A 20875-nucleotide genomic window follows, 5' to 3' on the forward strand; every position below is an offset into this window, starting at 1 on the left:
AGATGTATTTCAGCTTTGAATTTTACCGTCTGTATACACTGGGACTATTATTCCCAGTGGATAAAGTTTCATGCATTTACTGTGTCTCATTCTGGCAGCCCAGCTCCTTTCTTGGGCTTCATCTGGGCATTATCGTGAAATAAGATCTGGAACCTATTGTCCCCACTCTCCCAAAAGCAGTGGGGAAATCCACCCCCAGTAGTCTAAATTTAGTGTTGATACACGCACCTCTTTATACAAAGTAGACCTTAGGACCTTTGCAACATCCCTGGAAGTTAAAGATCCAGATGTCTGTTCTTCAGGATTCACAGTTAGAATCCACTGGGACTCTCAGTTCTGCCGCCCCAAAGGGCTTTGGCCTTGGGGGTGGGGGGGGTAGGTTGGAGGATTGGGCTTTAGGCACCTGCTGAGAGCTTTGCGCTGACACTTTCATAGGGAAGGGAGTTAGGGAGCAGGTTTTAGGTCACCTGGAAGGTCCAAGCAACGGTTACTGTCACTCCCCAGCCCAACTACCGCTAGCTCCTTTGGGGTCCTCTGGGTGTGCAGGGCTCAGCCCCAGACCGGGTGAAATACAAAGGCCGGGAACTAACCCCTATGGAGAGTGTAGACACTCCATCTCTCCCCAGCTGAGAAGCCTGCGCCTTTGTCCGAGGGCCTGGCCGCTTGCATTATATGTATTCTGGTTGCAAAAGGCCAGGAGAAACCACACTGAAAACCATCGTCTCCTTTCCTTGCAGGGCAACGCGCCCCACGCGTGTGACGTTCGAGAGACGCGATGGACGCGCCTTGCTCTTACTGTGCAGGTCCTGAGAGCGTGTGGGCCACTGACGCCCAGTCGTGTTGAGGACATAGAATCAGCCGCTGGAGGGGCCGCGGGCCGCGCGGGCCCTTTTCGCTCTCGGTCTCACCCTAAGGGCTAAGGCGACCGAGAAAGCCCCATTCTCCAGTAGGTAATGGGGCGGCGCCACGGGGCAGCAGGCGGGGAGGGGTCTCAGCGCTGCCTATGCCCTTTGCTACCAGCGGCCGCTCCGGGCACTTGCTCCCCGGAGGCAAGTGGCCTAGAAATGTCCAGGGAATCGGAAGCTTCCCCCGCCTTTGCCAGGATGAAAACTCTCCCCCTCCTCACGCTTCTAAAGGCGGGTGATGGGATAGGAATTGTGCTCTTTGGCTATGCAGGCCCCCTTCAACTCCCTCCACCTTCATTTGTGTGTTCCTCCGCGCCCCCGCTAAGTAGAGCCCTTTGCGCCTCCCCTTCCCCCCTCCCCGCGTGGAGAGAGCTCATTGCCCCCTCTCCCTCCCTCCCTTCTCCTTTTTAGGTACGACCCCCACCCCTTTGCTTTCGTTAGCCAGGCCCGCTACGTTTATCTGATAATTGAGTTATTAAAAGATTTGGTTTCCTTGGGCCCATAAATCAATAAACAGTAGGATTAACGCAAGAGTTTGCCTTTTAAGTCAAGGGAAACGTTTAAAACAAGCTCTTCTGAGCTTTGTTTTCAAACCAAACAGGTGAGTTGCAGCTCTTCCTCCACCCCTGCACTTTTTAGACAGCCGCGTGCCCCCCTCCCAAACGCTCAGTCCCAAACCAACATAGCTAAAGATAGAAAACGGAGTCAGGATGTGGCAGCGTTGCCTTCACACTTTCCACTCTGCAAGTTCCTTTGGAGTTTCCAGAGGTCGCCTGACCATTCTCTGTCCGACCCAGCCTCCCCTTACAGGTATTATGGGTCTCAGGGGGAGAAACAAAACAAAACAAACAAAAACAAAAACAAAACAAAACGAACAAAAAAACGGCGGGGGAGCTGTCCAGGAAAGTATTCCACCATCAAAACGATCTTTAATTTTTCCCTTAAACTGGGAAAGTGACTTTCTCTCACCACCCCCACCCCCAAAATTATCTTCCATTTTCTTTCCTTCTCTCTGGCTCCACATCCTTAGCTTTCTCCACCCCCACATAAAGAACCGAAGAGGCTTTCAAAGACCTGGCTGTTTTATTTTCTTTGGCCAAGGAAACCACTTTCTCTCAAGCAATTATTTCATATCCTATGAAAACTTTGGTTGAATGGAAAACCTGAAGCCTCGGACTTATCTACACACTGTTCCTCTGGTACAAAGCCTTACTTAAAAGGGCAACTCCTTCTTACTTAGAGTGTTTATAGAGAATTTGTCATCACATCTGATATCCTGTATGCGTAATACATTATGTGGAAAGGAAATAATAACCTTAAACCATCTGATGTTGCCTCAAGAGCCCAAACAGTGTTTCCCCTCCTGTGCCAATATATGTTAAATTATCGGGGTAAAAAAGAGAAAGAAAGAAAGAAAGAAGAGTAAGAAGAAATATCAAAATTCATTTTTGTTTTCTTTCAAAAGGTGGAATGAACACTATTCTTTAAATGCCAAAATTGACTCCACTGTTGAGTTGGTCTCTAATTCACTAACATTGTTTTTGCCACACAATCGAGAAATATCAACCTATTGGCTCTTCAGAAGAAGAGCTCTGGAGGGTATCCATGTTAAGTTTGTATATATTTATTTATGCTTAATTTAATGGGAATGTGTAAATATGGCAAGTAGTTTGGGATTATTTATCTGTGAATCTATACCTCTGTGAATGGGTGGTTAAAAAAAAAGTAAAAAAAAAAAACCCAAAAAAATAGCTTGCCCCTAGGTAGAATCCTATCTGAATTTTTCTGTTCTTTATAGACGAGCTGTTATGGTAATGGGTAGAAATTGGTTTATTGTCCAGTGTTGATCTGATTTACACAAATAAAAAGACTGTTGTGTTTTTGTTGTGTTTTCATCTTCAGTTTCTTGAATATGGACATTGTTTAATTCTACAGACAGAAAAAGTATAGCCAAGAATTTTTTTTTTCTTTTTGTCCCCTCTCACTTGAAACACAGGCAATGTTTTCGTTACAGCATAAATACAATAAATTTTGCTTCTTAGAAAAACTGACACTTTGTTTTCACTAGGAGGTGTTTTTTATTTTCTTAATTCCAAGTTGACACTCTTCTCTCTTATTTCGAACTAGATTTTCAATAAAAGCTCATGTTAACTGCATCTCTTGGTTTATTTTGCCCTTTAAAAAAATGAGGCGTCAAATTTACTTCCCAGGCAACTAAAACACTCTGTGTCCCAGTAACTAAAGGGCTCTGGTTACAAGTCAAAGATGATGCTCCCCTCCCACTGCTAATGGGATAGCATTCTGGCATGGTGTTCCTTGGAGGAAATGGCGCAGGAGATGCCCACAGGGCCAGGTATGGGCTCCTGCACCCGACACCTTGGGATTTGGAGGAGTTAACTGTCTTATTTCAGGATTGAACCCAACCCTGACCTCACCAGCTGTGCAAAGCCCTCCATAAACAAATGAGGAACAGCTCCTTTGACCCAGAGGAGGAAAAAGGCATAGTTGTCTTAGGAAGTTAGTTCTTACCTTGGGCTCAGAGGCTGCCTAGAGAAGCCAGAGTTTTTCTCATTTGGGTTAATGGGCTGCAGCCCAGCCCTAATGGGCTGCAGTGATCAAACATCTTCTCAATCTGTATTTCATCCCAAGGCTAGGGTGTCTTCCCTAAGGCAAGGAACGTAAAGTCATCCAAGATGTTACACAGTCTGGACAAGTCACTGTTTCTCTTTGGACCTCAAGGTCTTTATCTGAAAAATGTGGGTCTCCCAGGGTCCTTTCCAACATCAATATTGCCTAGTTTAATTACAAAAAGCAGAAACAGTAATGTGTATATACATTTAAGGATAATCAGCAAAGTCAAATCTTGGTAACTCCAGATTATAAGAGTACTTAGCATATAGTTGGTGCTCAGTTAATTAATTAATAATATGCCTCCCATATCAATTTTCTGTTTTTCAGGTGAATCATTCCCAGTTGGACTTCCCTATAGGGAAAGACAGAAGGGACAATGGATCTGCTTTATGTGAGATTTTCCACTTCTTGCCTTCCTTATTAACTAAAGAAAGGTGGGGAGGGTATCATGGCTAGAACTATAAATGACTAAATCAAGACCCCACCCCCCCCCAAAAAAAAAGGAAGGGAAGTAGAAGGATGGAAAGAATTGCAAGGGAAATGTGATTAAGAGGGCATGCAATCCATTTATCTATAATAAACATAGGTGTATGTATTTTTCTCTGGCTCAACTATATTACAGAGTTTCCTTTTCATTTGCTTTTTGGAGAGTGAGAGCTTGGTTACCACTGGGATTATACAAAGTGGGTGGTGAGTAATTTCCCTTTCCTATAGCAAATTTTCCTACAGAAGCGTTACCTCCAACTCTGGAGAAACAGACCTGCCTGCCATCTATTATCCTATAGGTAAATTCAAAACCCTGCCCCCCCCTTCCTACCACCATTTGACAAGGCGAGTATGTATCCCAGACAGTCATCTTTGCTAGGTAAAACTCAGGATCTTGAATGTCTGAAATGCGAAAAAAGAATTAGAAGGCATGGAAGGAAGAACTGGAAAGAGAAGGAAAGGAGTAGGAAGCCTGAGACGGCCTTGTCTAACAAAATGGCCTTGTCACAGCTTCCCACTCCCTTTGTTACTGTTTTACCAAGCTGCGGAGGGAGTATGGCAAGCCGCAGCTGGAACCGCTAGGTCCTGGATCCTGACCACAAGCCCAGCACAGGGACCCTAGGTAACTTGGAGAAAGTGTCCCTGTCCACCCCACCCCTCCCTGCCTGACAGGGGGCAGCCAGCCCATTTGAGCGGCTTAGAGTGCCCCAGAAGCCCACCTGCCCGCCGGTATTAGAGGCTTAAGGGCCCTGATTAAAAATAATGCTAGGAGGAAGACGATTACTTTTTTATGAGGCCACATTCTTTTCCTTCGTTTGCAAATAACAGCCCCGTGGGGTCCCTGCCCTGGGACCCGGGGGCAGCCAGAGCTTAGAGCCACTAGAGAGATGCTGGCCCGAAGGGATGTGTCCCTTCCCGAGGCTGTTCACGACTCCCGACTCAAGCTGCCTTCCATGCTTGGACTTTGAGGGCGGTTGTCTGTCATGTAGAAGCCTCAGAAATTAAACGCGCAGCTCACAAGTCCATTAATTTTAGCTTCCCATTAATCTATTTATAAGTGAGCCAGCGCTGGCTCTATAAATACAGTCCTATAAAATTGAACTCCTTCCCATAAATCTTCCAAGTTGTTTATTTACATGTATTCCCTCGCCATCTAACGAGCCTCGTTTAAACTGGGGGAAGATTCAGGCTGACTTGACCCGCGATGGGGTGTGCTTCTCCGCCCGCCCCAGCTTCCTCGCTGGAATTGTGGGCTCTCGGGGAAGGAAGGAAATGCATAGAGACGGAGGGGGTGGGGTGGAAAAAGGACGGCGAAAACTCATTTTTTCCTTCTTGACTTTGTTTCCTTGTTTCTATCCCAAATTCACGCTCTCCATATTTCCCATCACAAGCTCCACGTTGATTTATATCGTCATAAACAGCATTCTTGAGACTATAGCTTCTTTTATAGCTTGGGGTGAGCTCTTTTTTCACTTCCCTAGCAGCCACTACTTTTAAATCAGGGCTCATAAATAACCCCGTCGCTTCTTTAGGATGAGGTCAGTCAAACGTCTCCTCCGGTCCACTTTCTTGCTTGGATCCCTCCGTGCCCTCCCCCAGCTCACTCTAGTTGGCACACTCCCACCGCCTTTCAGGCACGTTTGCAAAACGCAGCCGCGCACAGCAACGTGGAGGCTGGGCACCACCAGCGCGGTGACACTGACACCCCAGCAAGGTGTCTGCGTAAGCCTGTACCACGCGTGCGCCGCTCCTGCCTCCGCCGAGCCCACGCACACAGAGCGGCTGGCCGAGTCTAGGCAGGCTCTCCCGGTGGCAGGGCAGCGCGTCAAGAAGCGCGCACGCGCGGTTGCACGCGCACGCGCCGCGGCGCCCCAGGGTGTGACTCCAGCCCCAGCTTCTGCCCGGGACAGGGCACAAGCTTGAAAAGGTTTTTGCTGTGAGCCTTTGGAACCGAGGCAGCGAGTTTGCAAAATCGGCTGCAGTGTAGGCAACGGTGTGTGTGTGTCTGTGTGTGTATGTGGTTACGTTCATATGGAGGGAGCAGTTTTGTCACAGAAGTTCAATACGTTCCACGTTGGTCACAAGCTATCAAGGTCAGGCGGCGATTTTTGCCCACCTGTTCGAAACTTATTGGTTCTCACCACCCTGCTTCTTTTCGCTTTTTCTCTGCTGTCTGAAGGGCTGCATCCTTCTGGAACTGATTCAGGCGAGAGGCGTCCAGACCCGAGTAGGGGTCACACCTGCTGCTGGGAGAGGCCTCTGCATAAAAATGCTCTTTAAAAATTTTAAAAAGCAGTACAATAGCCAATGGACTTAGCAAAGCGTGACTTGCCCAGACCGCACGGAGGGCAGCTCCAGCAGTCATCTGTGACTCACCCACCAGCTAACGTCCTGGACGTGCCTGTTAGTGGAGATATTAGCCAACATTTCTAGGATGCGGCTGTCGGATGTCATTAGCCAATGCACTTAGCTGGAGGGGGGGGGGGGGCGGTGTGTGTGTGCATGGCCACGGCTTATAAGTGTGGAAAACTTTTGGGAGATCAGTATGCCCTCTGTAACAGTCAAATGTTGCTTCTTGTAGGGAAATTTATCAAATGACCAGAGAAAAGCTGGCACAAAAACAGTGCGGTATATAGACATGGGAAGGGGAGCTTCTTTGGGAAGGAGACTGGGCGTGAGAATCTTTCTGGGGTGGAAACTTGACCCAGGTCAGACGTGTATACTATGTAGACTGAAGTGCAGGAGGATCTAGTCAACCTAATGAGTTCTAGTGCTCACTATGTGAACCATCGAGTCCTGAGCGCTAGAACCTGGCATCCAGCTGCTCAGTTAGAGCCTGGGCAGCTTGGGAACACCTGATTACGGAAGGGCTGGTGGCTGTTTAAGTGGGAAAAGCAAGTGCGACCCTAATCTGAGTTTCCAAGGATAGGATTTTAGAGTTTCTACACAGCGGTGGTTTTTACTGCTGAAATGTCGACCATTCTAGGTTTGGAGAGGGGCCAGGAGGGGTTATACAAAATGGCTGGGAAAATCACAGTCAAGACAAAGAAAACAAGCATAAAACTCATCCAAACCTCAGTGTTCTATCAGCACCACTACCACAACCCCCACCCCCCAAATGAAGGAGAAGGAGAAACAGAAGAAGAATCAGCAGCAGCCAGCGCTTTGAGATCAAAGTATTAATCTTGGACCAGGATGGATTTTGTGTACATGTTAGCTAACTTTATAAATGATTCTGCAAGGAAACTAGGTAAGAGACCTTTCTTGGGGGGGGGGGGGTAGGGTGGGTTACAGTTAAGACTATTTATAGACACACACACTATTACAATATGGGAATTTCCCAAGAACTGGACTAAAGAAAACAGCCTAAACAAAACAACATTTACCAATGTGAATTTTCTTTGCCATGAGAGTCCCATGTGTTGGAAAGATTTAATCTCATGTCTTAGGTTTTAGGGATGTTGTTTTCAAGATAGAATTTTTTGGTCAGAGATTCCTAAAGATAGGACACTTCCAAAAGTTAAGGCAGAAGCCAATTTATTTTCAATGTGTTGCTTCACACACTTACCCTTTTGTTGTCTTTAAGAAGCAGGGGGCATAGGCCCAAGCCCCATCAACAAAATGGGCCCACTGAGTGATTCGTTCACTTTTATGTTCAATTTAAATATTCTTTTCTTTTTCAAAAAATAAGGGCCTTTGGGGCACCTGGGTGGCTCAGTCAGTTGAGTCTCCGACTTCAGCTCAGGTCATGATCTCACAGTTTGAGCCTTGCATTGGACTCTCTCCTGTCAGAGCAGAGACTGCTTCTGATCCTCTGTCTCCGTCTCTCTACCCCTCCCCTACTTGGGATCTCTCTCTCAAAAATAAAAAAAAAAAATAGAAAAAATAAGGCCCCTTCAAGACAATGGGGCCAATTAATACAAAGAAGGATCAAGCTGATCTGGGTCTCTGTGACCTTTTACCCTTCTTCTAATCCTCAATAGTGAACATCTGTGTTTGGCAGCCAATGTCTGAAAGTAATAAAGACAATTAGAACATTTTATTTTTTCTTGGGGGAGAGGGGTTTGGTTGTCAGTGTGAAGAGGTAAAAACCTTGTCTATGACACTGTTTTGCAGGATAAAACAAGGGGAAATATCAGCCACTAGGCCTTACTGCTCGATAGGCCCTGAGGAAGTGAGCATAGTAATTACCGAAACTGAAGTTATAGGTAATTCATATTTCTCCTTTGTTTCTTAGTTTGTGGGCAATTTTTTATTTTTAAAAATTTTTAAAGTTTATTGATTTATTTTGAGAGAGACAGAAACAGTGTGAGTCAGGGAGGGGCAGAGAGAGAGAAAAGAGAGAATCTCAAGCAGGCTCCACAATGCCAGCGCAGGGCCTGATGTGGGGCTCGAACCCACGAGCCAAGAGGTCATGACCTGAGCCGAAACCAAGAATTAGACACTTAACTGACTGAGCCACCCAGGTGCCCCTGTGGGCAATTTTTAAAGATAATCCTATCGTTTGTCAACTTAGCATGAAAAGAAAATAATGTCCACCTGTCTCTAGCCTTGTTCTGAGTTTACTTCCAGTTGTGAGCACAGTTCAGTTAGGTTCTTGAATGTATACATGCTCCCTCTCCCACCCCTTTTGTGAAGACTCTTCTCTCTCTTCTACCTAAGAACAAACTAGCATAAAGCCAAACCCAAACAGCTCGACAGAACACAAACACCCACCACATGTTAATTAGTTGAAAAGCATTTTAGCTTTTGGTGTGTAAAACTGTGAAATCCACCAATCTTGAGGCCATTAGACAGGGTCAAAAAGTTCTGAAAGAATAAGGTATTCTAGAGATAATCAGAGAAATTTATCTCCAAACAGATGTCAGCAGTGAAAGCAGGTGTTGGTTTTCTTTGTATGAGCTGTCCTCTTGGCATTCTGCTGTGGGTTTTTGATGATCTAAAGGTTGCTTCCTATGAAAGACATATATCTGATCTTGAAGGAGCAAACCTTTTATAGCATCCATGCGTGAAACTACATCACAGTTTAAAACTCTTGGGTGAAGTTGAAGTTCAAAAGTGACTATATTATAGAGTATATTATATATAGACTATTATATATTATATGTCATATACGTGTCTCCTGGAAGCTCAGTTGCAGTGAAGCTTTTTTAAAATGGAGATCATTTGGAAACATTTTTAATGTTCTAAAATTTGTAAAAGGGTGTGTATTTAAGAACCGGAACATGGAACTTTAAAATGAGGGTAGAGTTTTCCTGCATGGCTTCTCTGCATATCATCACTCTGATGTGTACGCAGAAACATGAGTTTGTGGTTGAATTGTTCTACATTTAATCACATATGAGCATAGGCACACACAGAAGACTGTTTTCATTCACCATTTCTCCTTGATGTTAAACATGTGTTGGGAATTTTGGAACTCTGGCTTCTCTAGATCGTATTTGTGACTTTGTTCTTACACATGCAGTTTAGAAACCTACAAGGTGATAACTAGGTTATTCTTCCTCTCTCTCTTTTTTTTGCCGTTAATAACTCCTTCCTTCTTCCTTTTCTCTCCCCCACTGGTTTCACCCCTCCCCAGCATTCTGTCAAGCAATAGGCTGTAAAATAGTTATCCAGACCAGCAGCCAGGCAAGTGCCGTTTGAGAGTAATTTCTGCCCCAAGCATTTAGCCCAGGGCAAAGCAAGCGTGCTCTCTAACTGATCAACCTGGATATTTCATTATTCATTAATTTACTGTTTAACCAAATCCCACTCATTATCAGAGGCAACGCTTGGCAGAGCCCAGCGAACAGTAGCAGTTGGTGTCAGGCGTGGAGAATTGGCCCATTTGATCCTGGGCTGTTTTATTATTCAACACCACTGACTGAGAAAAAGGTCCATGAATAATAAAGAGCCAAAGCGTGTTTGAACTGAGAAGCATGACACAGCCTTACAAAACAGCAGTTAGAAAATTAAAGGCAAGGTGGCCCAGACTTTGCATTTTTTATCTTGGCTGTGGGCACAGACATTTATATCCCTACATTGTTTTCAGTGATTTTTTTTTTTTTAAGTCCTTAAGACAGAGGCATTGGTTTCAGTCAGCCTCACCCTTTCAAAACAGACCATTGAAGAACTCAGGAGCAAACTTACACAGCAAGAAACAAACATGCCTCCAGATGGGAACTTGAAAATGTAATTTCTAACCTTATAATCAGTTAAGTCCTTTGTGGCCTTTCCCAGCTATGGGGAAGATTTGGGTGATTTTAATTCTCCTTTGGACCTGCCATGATTCATACCCTGGTTAGTTTAATAATATAATTCGTGATGCTGATCAAACACATATTAAATTCCTTTTCTGTCCAACTAGTTCCTTGACAAGACTTTGGTTCCATGAGTACCTGGCCACAAAGATCACATAGCAAGGGTTTTAGAGATCCTATAGGTGATATCTAAATTCTTGTTCATATGGGAGAAGGGCCTATGAAATATATAGGGATGAAAGGAAGAGTTTATGCTCCCTCAGAAGCACACTTTTTGAGCTTACAGAGGCAGTAGTGGTCAAGAATTCTTTCAGGCTCTGTTAGGTCTGTAAATGCACAGTTGAATGCACTTGTTGGATCCATTGGTTGTGGCTTAAAAGTATGACTGCCTTTCTCACTACCTGTCCTGTCATACATGTAATCCTTTTTACTCATTGATTTATAGTCTTTGGAAAAGCATGATGAGATCTAAAACAGTCATGATTATAGTAACTTTTGTATGTTATATTAGACTAGTAACCCCTTCACTTCACCCACACACAGCCATTCTTATGCAGTGAAATAGAGCACAGGGGGTGTGGCTCTTCCATTTAGATGAGCAATAGCTGTGTAGGAAAAAGTTTCTTGAGACACGTAAAGTCCATGGTGCTAAGATGACACATAAAAGACTATCCAGAGATGTTGATGGTGAGTCAAACTTTGAGTGATTTTTTTTCTTCTTTAATATTAGAATCAGTAAACAAAGTTTGAAAACACTAGGGGGAGGCTTGGCTTTTTCTTTCCTCAGGATATTCTCTTGCCTGCCTGGGATGCATTTGGGAACTGTTGTTAATATGTTGGATTTAAAGCAGGACAGGATGTTAACATGGAAAAAGTTCTTTTAACATTATCAACCTGAACAATTCATTTTACAGATGTTTAGAGAATGTGACTCATCCAATCTTATATATGTAGCTCCTGGTGGAACCACAATTAGTTCCAAAGTATTTTTCTTGTATAGGAAGTCTTAGGACTTTGGTTTTTTTTTTTTTCTTCTAGATGAGATTGTTGAATTTTTTCTACATGTATTCTAGTACTTTTGAAGAAGAGGCCTTAAAAACATTCTGATCCCATACAACTGAGATATGGTATTTTGAAGAACACATCTCTTACAATGGATGTTCTTTTGGTATTGCAATTTTTGCCATTATTTATAAGAAGAGGGTGAAAATCGTTCTTCCAACTTAGTTGGGATTGGAGGGTCAGGATAATAAGATAAAGAACGACATTGTTTTCCTTCCTAATGTGGTGGACCGGTTGTTCACTTTTAAATGAAAGTGACGTAAGTGTGAACATGATTGAAACTTATGACAAAGTTAATGCCTTGACTTCTCAGATCATACCAGCTCTTGTTAAATCATAAAACCACACACCCTTGAGTATGACCACATATAAAGGCCTCCCCAAGTGAAGAAATTAGGCAATATCAGGCAATTCATCCACTTGAGAATCACAAGTTTCCTGTTCTCCGTTTTCTTTTTTTTTTTTAACGTTTACTTATTTTTGAGACAGAGAGAGACAGAGCATGAACAGGGGAGGGGCAGAGAGAGAGGGAGACACAGAATCTGAAACAGGCTCCAGGCTCTGAGCTGTCAGCACAGAGCCCGATGTGGGGCTCAAACTCACGACCGTGAGATTATGACCTGAGCCGAAGTCTGACACTTAACCGACCAAGCCACCCAGGCGCCCCTCTACCTTTTCTTTCTTGAGATATTGAATCTTACTCTCTAGTGAATTGTATTTAGGACACTTAAGACTCACTGATGCCCCTTTAGGTCCTTGGCATTTAGAACTTCAGAGGGTCTGGAAAAGCAGTCTATGGGAGGAGCTGGTCTTCATAGTCCCTGAAGAGGAGACCCTGTTTGAAATTTGGAAACAGAAGAAATCTTAGCGTTTTTCTGGGCTCAATGGATCATAGGGATAAACAGGCCTGGTATAAATATCACCTTATCTAAGAAAAATTTCTTTCCTAACTCCTTTACCTCCTGTTATAGTCTTCAGCTTCTCTTCCCATGGTTGTTGACCCTGGCTGCACATTAAAGTCACCTAGAGAGAGTTTTTAAAAATACTGATGTCCAAGATCCACCCCCTGATGTATTTGATCTGAGATACTGGCATTGCTTCAGAAGATCTCCAGGTGATTCTAATGTTCAACTAGGATAACAAATCAATGCTTTATGTTCTCAGAGAACTTTCCTCCAAATATGGCACCTACCACATTATCTTATTATAAAAGTTTCTCTCTGCCCACCTTATATTATAGTTTTTAAGTGTAAAGACCATGTAATCAACTTATATAAAACATGGTATACAGTAGTTGCTAAATCATCCAATAGATTTTATTAGGCAGTTATTAAGTTGTAGGATTTGAGGATAAATCAGTAACAAGATAGATCTGGTCTTTTACTTTGTGAAATTTACAGTCTTTTGTTCTTGAAGGCAAGTATGTTGATTCCACATTTGTGAATCTCTCTAGGATTAGCTGATAGCTGGCCAAGAGACATCTTAGTACAGCAGGTTATTGTTGGGTGCCTCCTATGTGCTAGCCATTATGCTAGGTCCTGGCTACATTACAGTAGATGAGCCAGGCTGCAGAGGCTCTTAGTTTAGGCACGCTGTTGTATATTCTCTTTATATTGGCCCATCTTGTGTGTCCTAAACTCTGTATACCTGTAAGATTTTCACTTACCTATATAATGAACCTCAGATTTTTTAAATCTAAAAGAATTCTACAAATTGCTAAAATACCTATGGTTTCAATCCCTAATGCTGCACTGTAGGTGGTAAATAGAATGAGTAGGTGTTTGCGTCAATTCCTTTACTGTAGTTTTGCTCCAAGCCAGGACATAGTATATTTTTCAGATAATAATGAATTTGAACTTTATATCTGGATATCTTAATATGGTTGGTATGCCTCATCAACATTTCCTTCTAAATCAAAGATAAGTATAATTATGTAGATAAAATATTTGTATTTGCATTTATGCAAATGATTCATTTATGAGGTATTTTCATTAATTTAAGTAACAACATTTAATTTGGGTTTGCAACAAGTCTGAGATGTAAGATAGGTACTAAAACACCTCTCTTTGTTTTACAGGTAGGAAACTTAAGCTCAGGTTGAGAAACCAAGCTCACCTTGCAGGAATGTGGCAGAGTGTAAGTTCCATGCTCTTTCTATCATTCCATACTGCCATACTTAATGTAAGCATGTATCCATACATGAAACAGAAGTGCACAAATACTTTTTCATAGTATTTAAAATGCAAAAACAATAAAGCTAGCATATATGTATAATAGCATGATATATATTTTAATAGGTTACTAATTTACATCAACTGGACAAAAATGTGCATACATTTGTAAGAAGTTTGAAATACAGAGTATTTTAAAAGGATGCAGCATTACCTCTTTCAAGTATATAGAAGTGGACCCGCAATAATTAAATCTTCCTTTTAGAAGTCCTTAGAGTGCTAACTTTGATTAATACATAAGATTGCTTTGTAATTATACTCTCAATTATTTGTATGTAAATGGGTGCTCCCTGAGTGCTTGAGGATACTGAAAACAGTGTATTCTCTTAAACAGTTTATATACTCTCTCTGTAATCTTTATTTACACTAGCAATTTGTTCAGCAAGTCTTTTCTCTATTGATATGATAAAGACAAACTTCGCTCAGCCAGATCTTTGTTAGATCAGAAATTCTGATTTAAGTGAGTCTGAATTAATAAGTTTTACTTTATTTGCAATGTAATAAGTTTTCTACCATGTATCCGCCTTTACATACATGTATAACCTTATTAATATGTTTTTATACATTTAAAAATATTCTCAGAGTTAATGCCTTGATTTATCAATGAACCTGAGATGTTTCAAATTATTTTATAGCTTCTTAGTATAGATTTGCCTTAGTCCATCTGTAGTAGTGGAGGAAAAATTCTGTTTCCTTAAGTCCTTTTATGAGGGTGCCAAAAGGTATAAAAATATGAAGCCATTTAATAGCCAGCCTCTTTGAAAGTACCAAGCACACACAGTGTGCATGCTAAGTTTAATCATACTGATGGATTTACATGTAATGTCTCAATTCCAGACGCCCTCATTAGTGCAGTCAATCTTGAAGTTCTCCCCGGTGAGTGAGGGGTGAAGGTGACTTCAACACCCTGTGAGAAGTTGGCGGGATGTTGCCAACACCCAGAAAAAGACAGTGGGAAAAAGCTCTACCATATGAGGCTATAATCCTAGCTGTGGTCAATGTGTTGAAAGCTTTATATTTCCTGACCACAGGATCTTTCTATAAAATGAACAGGGAGGAGGGATATTCCCAGGATTAGCCAGCTGGCTATTTCTATATGCTTATTAAAATTTCTGGAAGAAATGGTGGTGCCTTTTAACTCTTTAAAAATATATCTGCTTGGGAAATCATAAGCTTCTCCCTCATCCAAACTATGTAGTACAAGAGGATTGGATAAAATAGCTTCAAACTTAAATTTTGCAGCAAAAAAAAAAAAAATGAGAATATAGAAAATGGTGGTAAAAACAGCAGTAGTAGCAGAAGCAGGGAGAGAATCCAGATGTCACCTTCATAGGAAATCTTTTTCTGCTCTAAGGACCCGCAGGTCAGGCTTTTTAATTTTGGACAAAACACAGTTTCATTCTGTCCCATGCAGGGTGCAGGGATAGCCTCATCTTTTAGAGGCTGCATTTGGAACCTGCTGCCTCTTTGTATTCAATATCCACATGCTATTCCTCTAGCTTGCTGAGCGAATCCCTGCACAATAGTGGCATTAAGGAAAGCAAAGCACAGGCAATGCATTTGGCTCTTTCTTTGAGAAGAAAAACAAGCAACTTAACACTTAACATTCATTAAAAGACACTGGGTCATCATGTATACTATTGAAGTAGCAGGACAGTTGAGTCCATTGTATAAGAAGTCCTCAGAGTTTTTAGTCAGAACTGTGTGACCAAGGGGTATTCTATATTATAGTTCTTCCTCTTCCTCTTCCTCCTTTTCCTTCTCTTCCTCCTCTTTTCTCCCTGTCCTGCTCCTCCTTCTTCTTTGAGAGAGACTTAGTAAATAAAGCCAAGATGTGCTGTCCCTCTCCCTTTCTTTTCCTTCCTCCCCAACTTTATATATAGATATAAATATACATGAAAATAGATACATAGATACAGGTATATAAAATGCTCTTCTCCATTTCATTCTTCCTCTTCTCCTTTAAATAGAATCACTGAGCTAACTAAATCTTCATTTTCACTTGTAGGGATCCCAAGATATACGTAGAGGAAACCCAATGTACTCCTAGTATCTTGAAATTTTATTATTCCAGTTGAGACACTTTTTCTTCTAACCTTCAGAACCAATGCATAACCATGGCTATTAGATTGGGACTTTAAACAAACTCAAAGACAAATCTTCTGTTGAAAAGAATAATGAAAACAATAGTTTATGTTTGTTTAGCTTTTTACACTTTATAGTGGGCCTTCACCTATTCTGTTTTACTCAATCTCACCCAATTTCTCTGAAATATTATGGAACTCATAGACTTGGTTGAATAAAGGGAGGTTGGAAAGTTAATAGGTTTGTCCAGTAACAAGCAATGAAGAGATTCTCAGCTGATTCTTTGGAAGTCTTCTAACTGGCAACAGATATCCTGCTACACTAGAGTCTTCTAAATTGTAACAGAAAATACACACATAAATTTGACTATAATAATTTAGGTGAATAGTGAAATAATGAATTAGATGACTTGTAAGTGTGTGTGTGTGTGTGTGTGTGTGTGTGTGTGTGTGTGTGTTTGCACTTATCTAGTTCCTAAGGCGGGCATTGTATGTTGGGTCAAGAGTAGAAGTACAGGAGAAAGAGAGGCACTGATTTTTGAGAAATATTTGCTTTTTGGCATGTAACCATTACAAGTTTGGAGCATAGGAAGACAAGAGTAGATTAAATGATTATCCAGGGAAGGAGTGAATGATGGGTAGAAAGGAAAGCAAGATAGAAAGAAAGAAGAAATAAAGAATGGATTAAGGAACGGGCAAGTGAAATGGCTACTAATGCCATTGTTCTTTCTTACCAAAAGTCTGGATGTTTAAGACCCTAAAATGTTATGTGTACATTAGAGTTAGTCAGACATTTATTACGACTGACATGAGAGAAGTCTTCCTTCTTCCTTCCTCCTTCCTTCTTCCTTCCTTTTTCCTACGTCTTCTACTTGATTTTTGATGCCAGAAATGTTCTTTTTTTCTTTTTTTTAAATTTTTTTAACGTTTATTTATTTTTGAGACAGAGAGAGACAGAGCATGAACGGGGGAGGGTCAAAGAGAGAGAGACACAGAATCTGAAACAGGCTCCAGGCTCTGAGCTGTCAGCACAGAGCCCGACGCGGGGCTCGAACTCACGGACCACGAGATCATGACCTGAGCTGAAGTCTGCCGCTTAACCGACTGAGCCACCCAGGCGCCCCTGCCAGAAATTTTCTTAACAAAGTTTTTCAATTCTCTATTATAAATTAAAGATTTTAAAACAAATACACCAGTAAAACAGTTCATAGCATGAATGGTTTTTAATCAAAGTATAAAGGATGATTTCAACTTTTTTACTGTTTGGATACAGGAGTATTCTCTTTGTTTATGTTTATTTATTTTGGGGGAGAAAGAGAGAGTGTGTGAGCGAGGGAGGGTCGGAGAGAGAGAGAGAGAGAGAGACAGAGGATTTGAAGCAGCTCTATGCTGAGAGCCAAGAGCCTGATGTGGGCCTCTAACTCAGGAACCACGAGATCATGACCCGAACTGAAGTCAGACACTTAAACTACTGAGCCACCCAGATGCCCCTAGGAGAAGTATTCTTAATAATATATTCTTTGTGCCTTGGACAATGAGATAGAGCTGTCATTGAACTGAAAAATAAATGGATAAAGTCAGTGGAGACTCATCACATATCAGTGGAGAAACCTGGTTAGCACCATTTTAAACCAGTGCTATGTGCCTCCTAATGTGATACACTTAGAAATGTCACTTACATTGTCACTATGCCTTTTGACATCCAGCAAAAAAAATGTGCATAATCTGAATTTGATAACAAGGAAACATCATATAAATCCAAATGTAGGGGTCATGCATATAAGAAGTGGTATGTGCTCTTCAAAAGTATCAGTGTCATGAAAGATAAGGAATGGCCAAGGACCTCTTTCAGATTGGAGAAGACTAAAGAGACATGCAACCAAATGCAAATTATGATCCCATATTAGGATGTGGATTAAAGAAAAATTTGCTACAAGGATTTATTGAGGAAACTGATGAAATATAAACATGGTTACTGTATTAGAAAATAGTATTGCATCAATGTTAAGTTTTGTGACTTTGTAATTGTACTATGAGATTGGGTTGTGGTATGTGCAACTCATTCTCAAGTAGTTCAGGAGAGAAAGAGAGAAGGAGAGAGGGAGGGAGGAAGGTGACAAATGCAGTAAAACTGAATCTAGGTGAATACAGAAGTTCTTTGTTCTATTTTTGCAATATTAGTGTAAGTTTGATAGTATTTCTACATAAAATTTTTTAAAGTAGAGAAGGCATTTTCTTTTCAGAGAAAGCTCCTTCTGTTGGTGAGGAAATTAACTTTTGCATTTGGGCTGTGTTTCTACAACTAACAACTTAGCAGCTCTTACTGGTGAATAAGAGCAACACACTTAGATATTGTCATATTTCTGGGGGTAAAGCTCAGTGGTACAGCATTTGACTGCAGATAATGTCATATTTCTTCATGTTAAATTCAAATAGACAATTTTGAAGATTCAGGTTGGTCAGACAACATAGCTCACACATTTGTAATATGTTAACTAATAGTATGTCCTCTGCATAAAGTTATAAGATATATTCACACAGAGCTAGACCTGGATCAGACATCATTTTGTTTAAAATGGTTACCTGGGTATAAAGAGCTTGATTGAAAACCTAATTTGGGATATTTTAGTAGAGTTTACTCTCTTTAAAATGATGCAATGTTTATAGCAACACTATCTACAATAGCCAAATTATGGAAAAAGCCCAAATGTCCATTGACTGACAGATGAATAAAGAAGATGTGGTAATATAATGGAATATTACTCAGCAATCAAAAAACATGAAATCTTGCCATTTGCGACAACATGGATGGAACTAGAGTGTATTATACTAAGCAAAATAAGTCAGATAAAGATAAATATCATATGATTTCACTCATATGTCGCATTTAAGAAACAAAACAGATGAACATAGGAGAAGGGAAGGAAAAAAAAAGATAAACACAGAGAGGGAGGCAAACCATAAGAGACTCTTAAATACAGAGAACAAACTGAGGTTTGCTGGAGGGGAGTTGGGTGTGGGGATGGGCTAAATGGGTGATGCACATTAAGGAGGGCACTGGTTGGGATGAGCACTGAGTATCATATGTAACTGATGAATCACTAGATTCTACTCCTGAAACCATTATTACACTATATGTTAGCTAACTTGGATTTAAATAAAATTAAAAAAAAATTAAATATGATCAAATGGAGTTAAAGTATTTTAAAATATTTTATTTTATATATATATATATATATTTTTTTTAAATTTTTTTAATGTTTATTTATTTTTGGAACAGAGAGAGACAGAGCATGAATGGGGGAGGGGCAGAGAGAGAGGGAGACACAGAATCGGAAGCAGGCTCCAGGCTCTGAGCCATCAGCCCAGAGCCCGACGCGGGGCTCGAACTCACAGACTGTGAGATCGTGACCTGAGCTGAAGTCGGACGCTTAACCGACTGAGCCACCCAGGCGCCCCTATTTTTTATATTTGAGAGAGAAAGAGAGACAGAGAGACAGAGAGTGAGCAGGGAAGGGCAGAGAGGCAGAGACAGAATCTGAAGCAGGCTCCAGGCTCTGAACTGTCAGCACAGAGCATGATGCGGGGCTTGAACTCACGAACAGTGAGATCATGACCTGAGCCAAGGTTGGACACTTGACGGACTAAGCCATCCTGGCACCCCTATTCAAAGTATTTATAAAGATTGTTTATAAGTATTATAATAATTAAGGCAATTCAATGCTCATAATAGAACGAAATAGATGTGTTTACTAAGTCATGAATATAAATATGACCTGTAGATAAAAACAAACTCTGTTATATTTGGAAATATATTGTACTTTTGTGTTATCTCTCAATTTCTTCTCACCAAATCCATGAGAAGCAGCAGACATGGCTAGGAAAACATCTCTGACCTGGTTTAGGTCCAGCCATTATTTTGTTTTTGTTTTTGTTTTTGTGTTTTGTTTTGTTTTATTTTTTTAATCACCTGCTGTCCCATTGATTATCGGTGATGTATTCCATTTTATAGTTGCCAATATAGACACAATATATATGTGTCAGGGCTGATATACAAATTATAGAAAATTCTTAGTCTCTCAATCTGCCACGACAAAGTTTTTTATTACTATTTGTTTTAGTATTTGAAGTGCAAACTCCTTATGTACTGATTTTCATGACTTTAGCTAATTACTTCCTATCTCTTACTATATGGATTCATGTTAATGCTGGAAATGTGATTATCTTCTGGTTTGGTACTTGTTTAGTTATTTCATAGCTGCCTGGGCAAAAATATCTAACCTTTGTAATAGCAAGGAAGAGGTTTTGAGGGGTGGGAAATGGAACAAGCTTCAGGATGAGCACTAGTTAAAAAATCGTCTCCACCACCACTTAGAAGTCATTTACTTTATTGTTGCTTCTTGTGTTTTGCTATCAACGACCACCACCCTCCCTCCCCCCACTCCCCCCCCCCCCCCCGGCCCCATGACATCAGCAGCCTTTGATTAAAAGCTGTTCACTGGCTGCCTTCACAGGCTTTTGCTGTTTAACTGTTTCATGGCTACTTAAATATGTCATATATACATGCTTCCCAGTGATTTCAGTGGGTTTCCCATGACATAGGTCCTAGGTCTGGATTAAAATCTGTAAAGACATGGATGTTTTTAAAACTAGGAGGTTTTGAGTTGAGCTATAGGAAAAAAAGTAGCAAATGCACAGAAGCTGTGGGACTCTCACAGTAAATTTTTTTACAGTCAAATTTCCATCATAATATGGGACACAGCTGGATAGTCCAATGACAGTGGGGATTTGGGGTCTGGGAAAGGGGAAAATGGGGTGTTTCTGCTTCTGTATACTCATCCCAATCCCTGCTTTGTACCTGGGGAATTAAAGGTTGTACAGCTATCCAAGCCTCTACCCAAGAATGATTTCCACTGTATATGAGTTAGCTTTGTACCAGCATCAGTCAGAACACAGCCATTAGCAGGAGCTGTCACAAATGTGGGGGCAGCAACACAGTGAGAGAGATTCTCCCTTTAGCAGTAGCAGTTCCTTGGGGTCTCTACAAACATAACCTCCTATCAGGTTGGTTTACAGATTGCTATAGTGTTTACAGATTGTCCTGAAAATGAGATGTCATGTGAGGGGATCCCGGGGTGCAGCTCTTGAAATGAATTCAATATGAAAAATTAAAGTGATGTGGGATCTTATTATGAGTCAAAAAACCTATGCAGAATTGTAGATGAAAGGAAGTT

The sequence above is a fragment of the Panthera leo genome, chromosome B2 (assembly GCF_018350215.1).
Source record: "Panthera leo isolate Ple1 chromosome B2, P.leo_Ple1_pat1.1, whole genome shotgun sequence".
Classification (NCBI taxonomy): Eukaryota; Metazoa; Chordata; class Mammalia; order Carnivora; family Felidae; genus Panthera; species Panthera leo.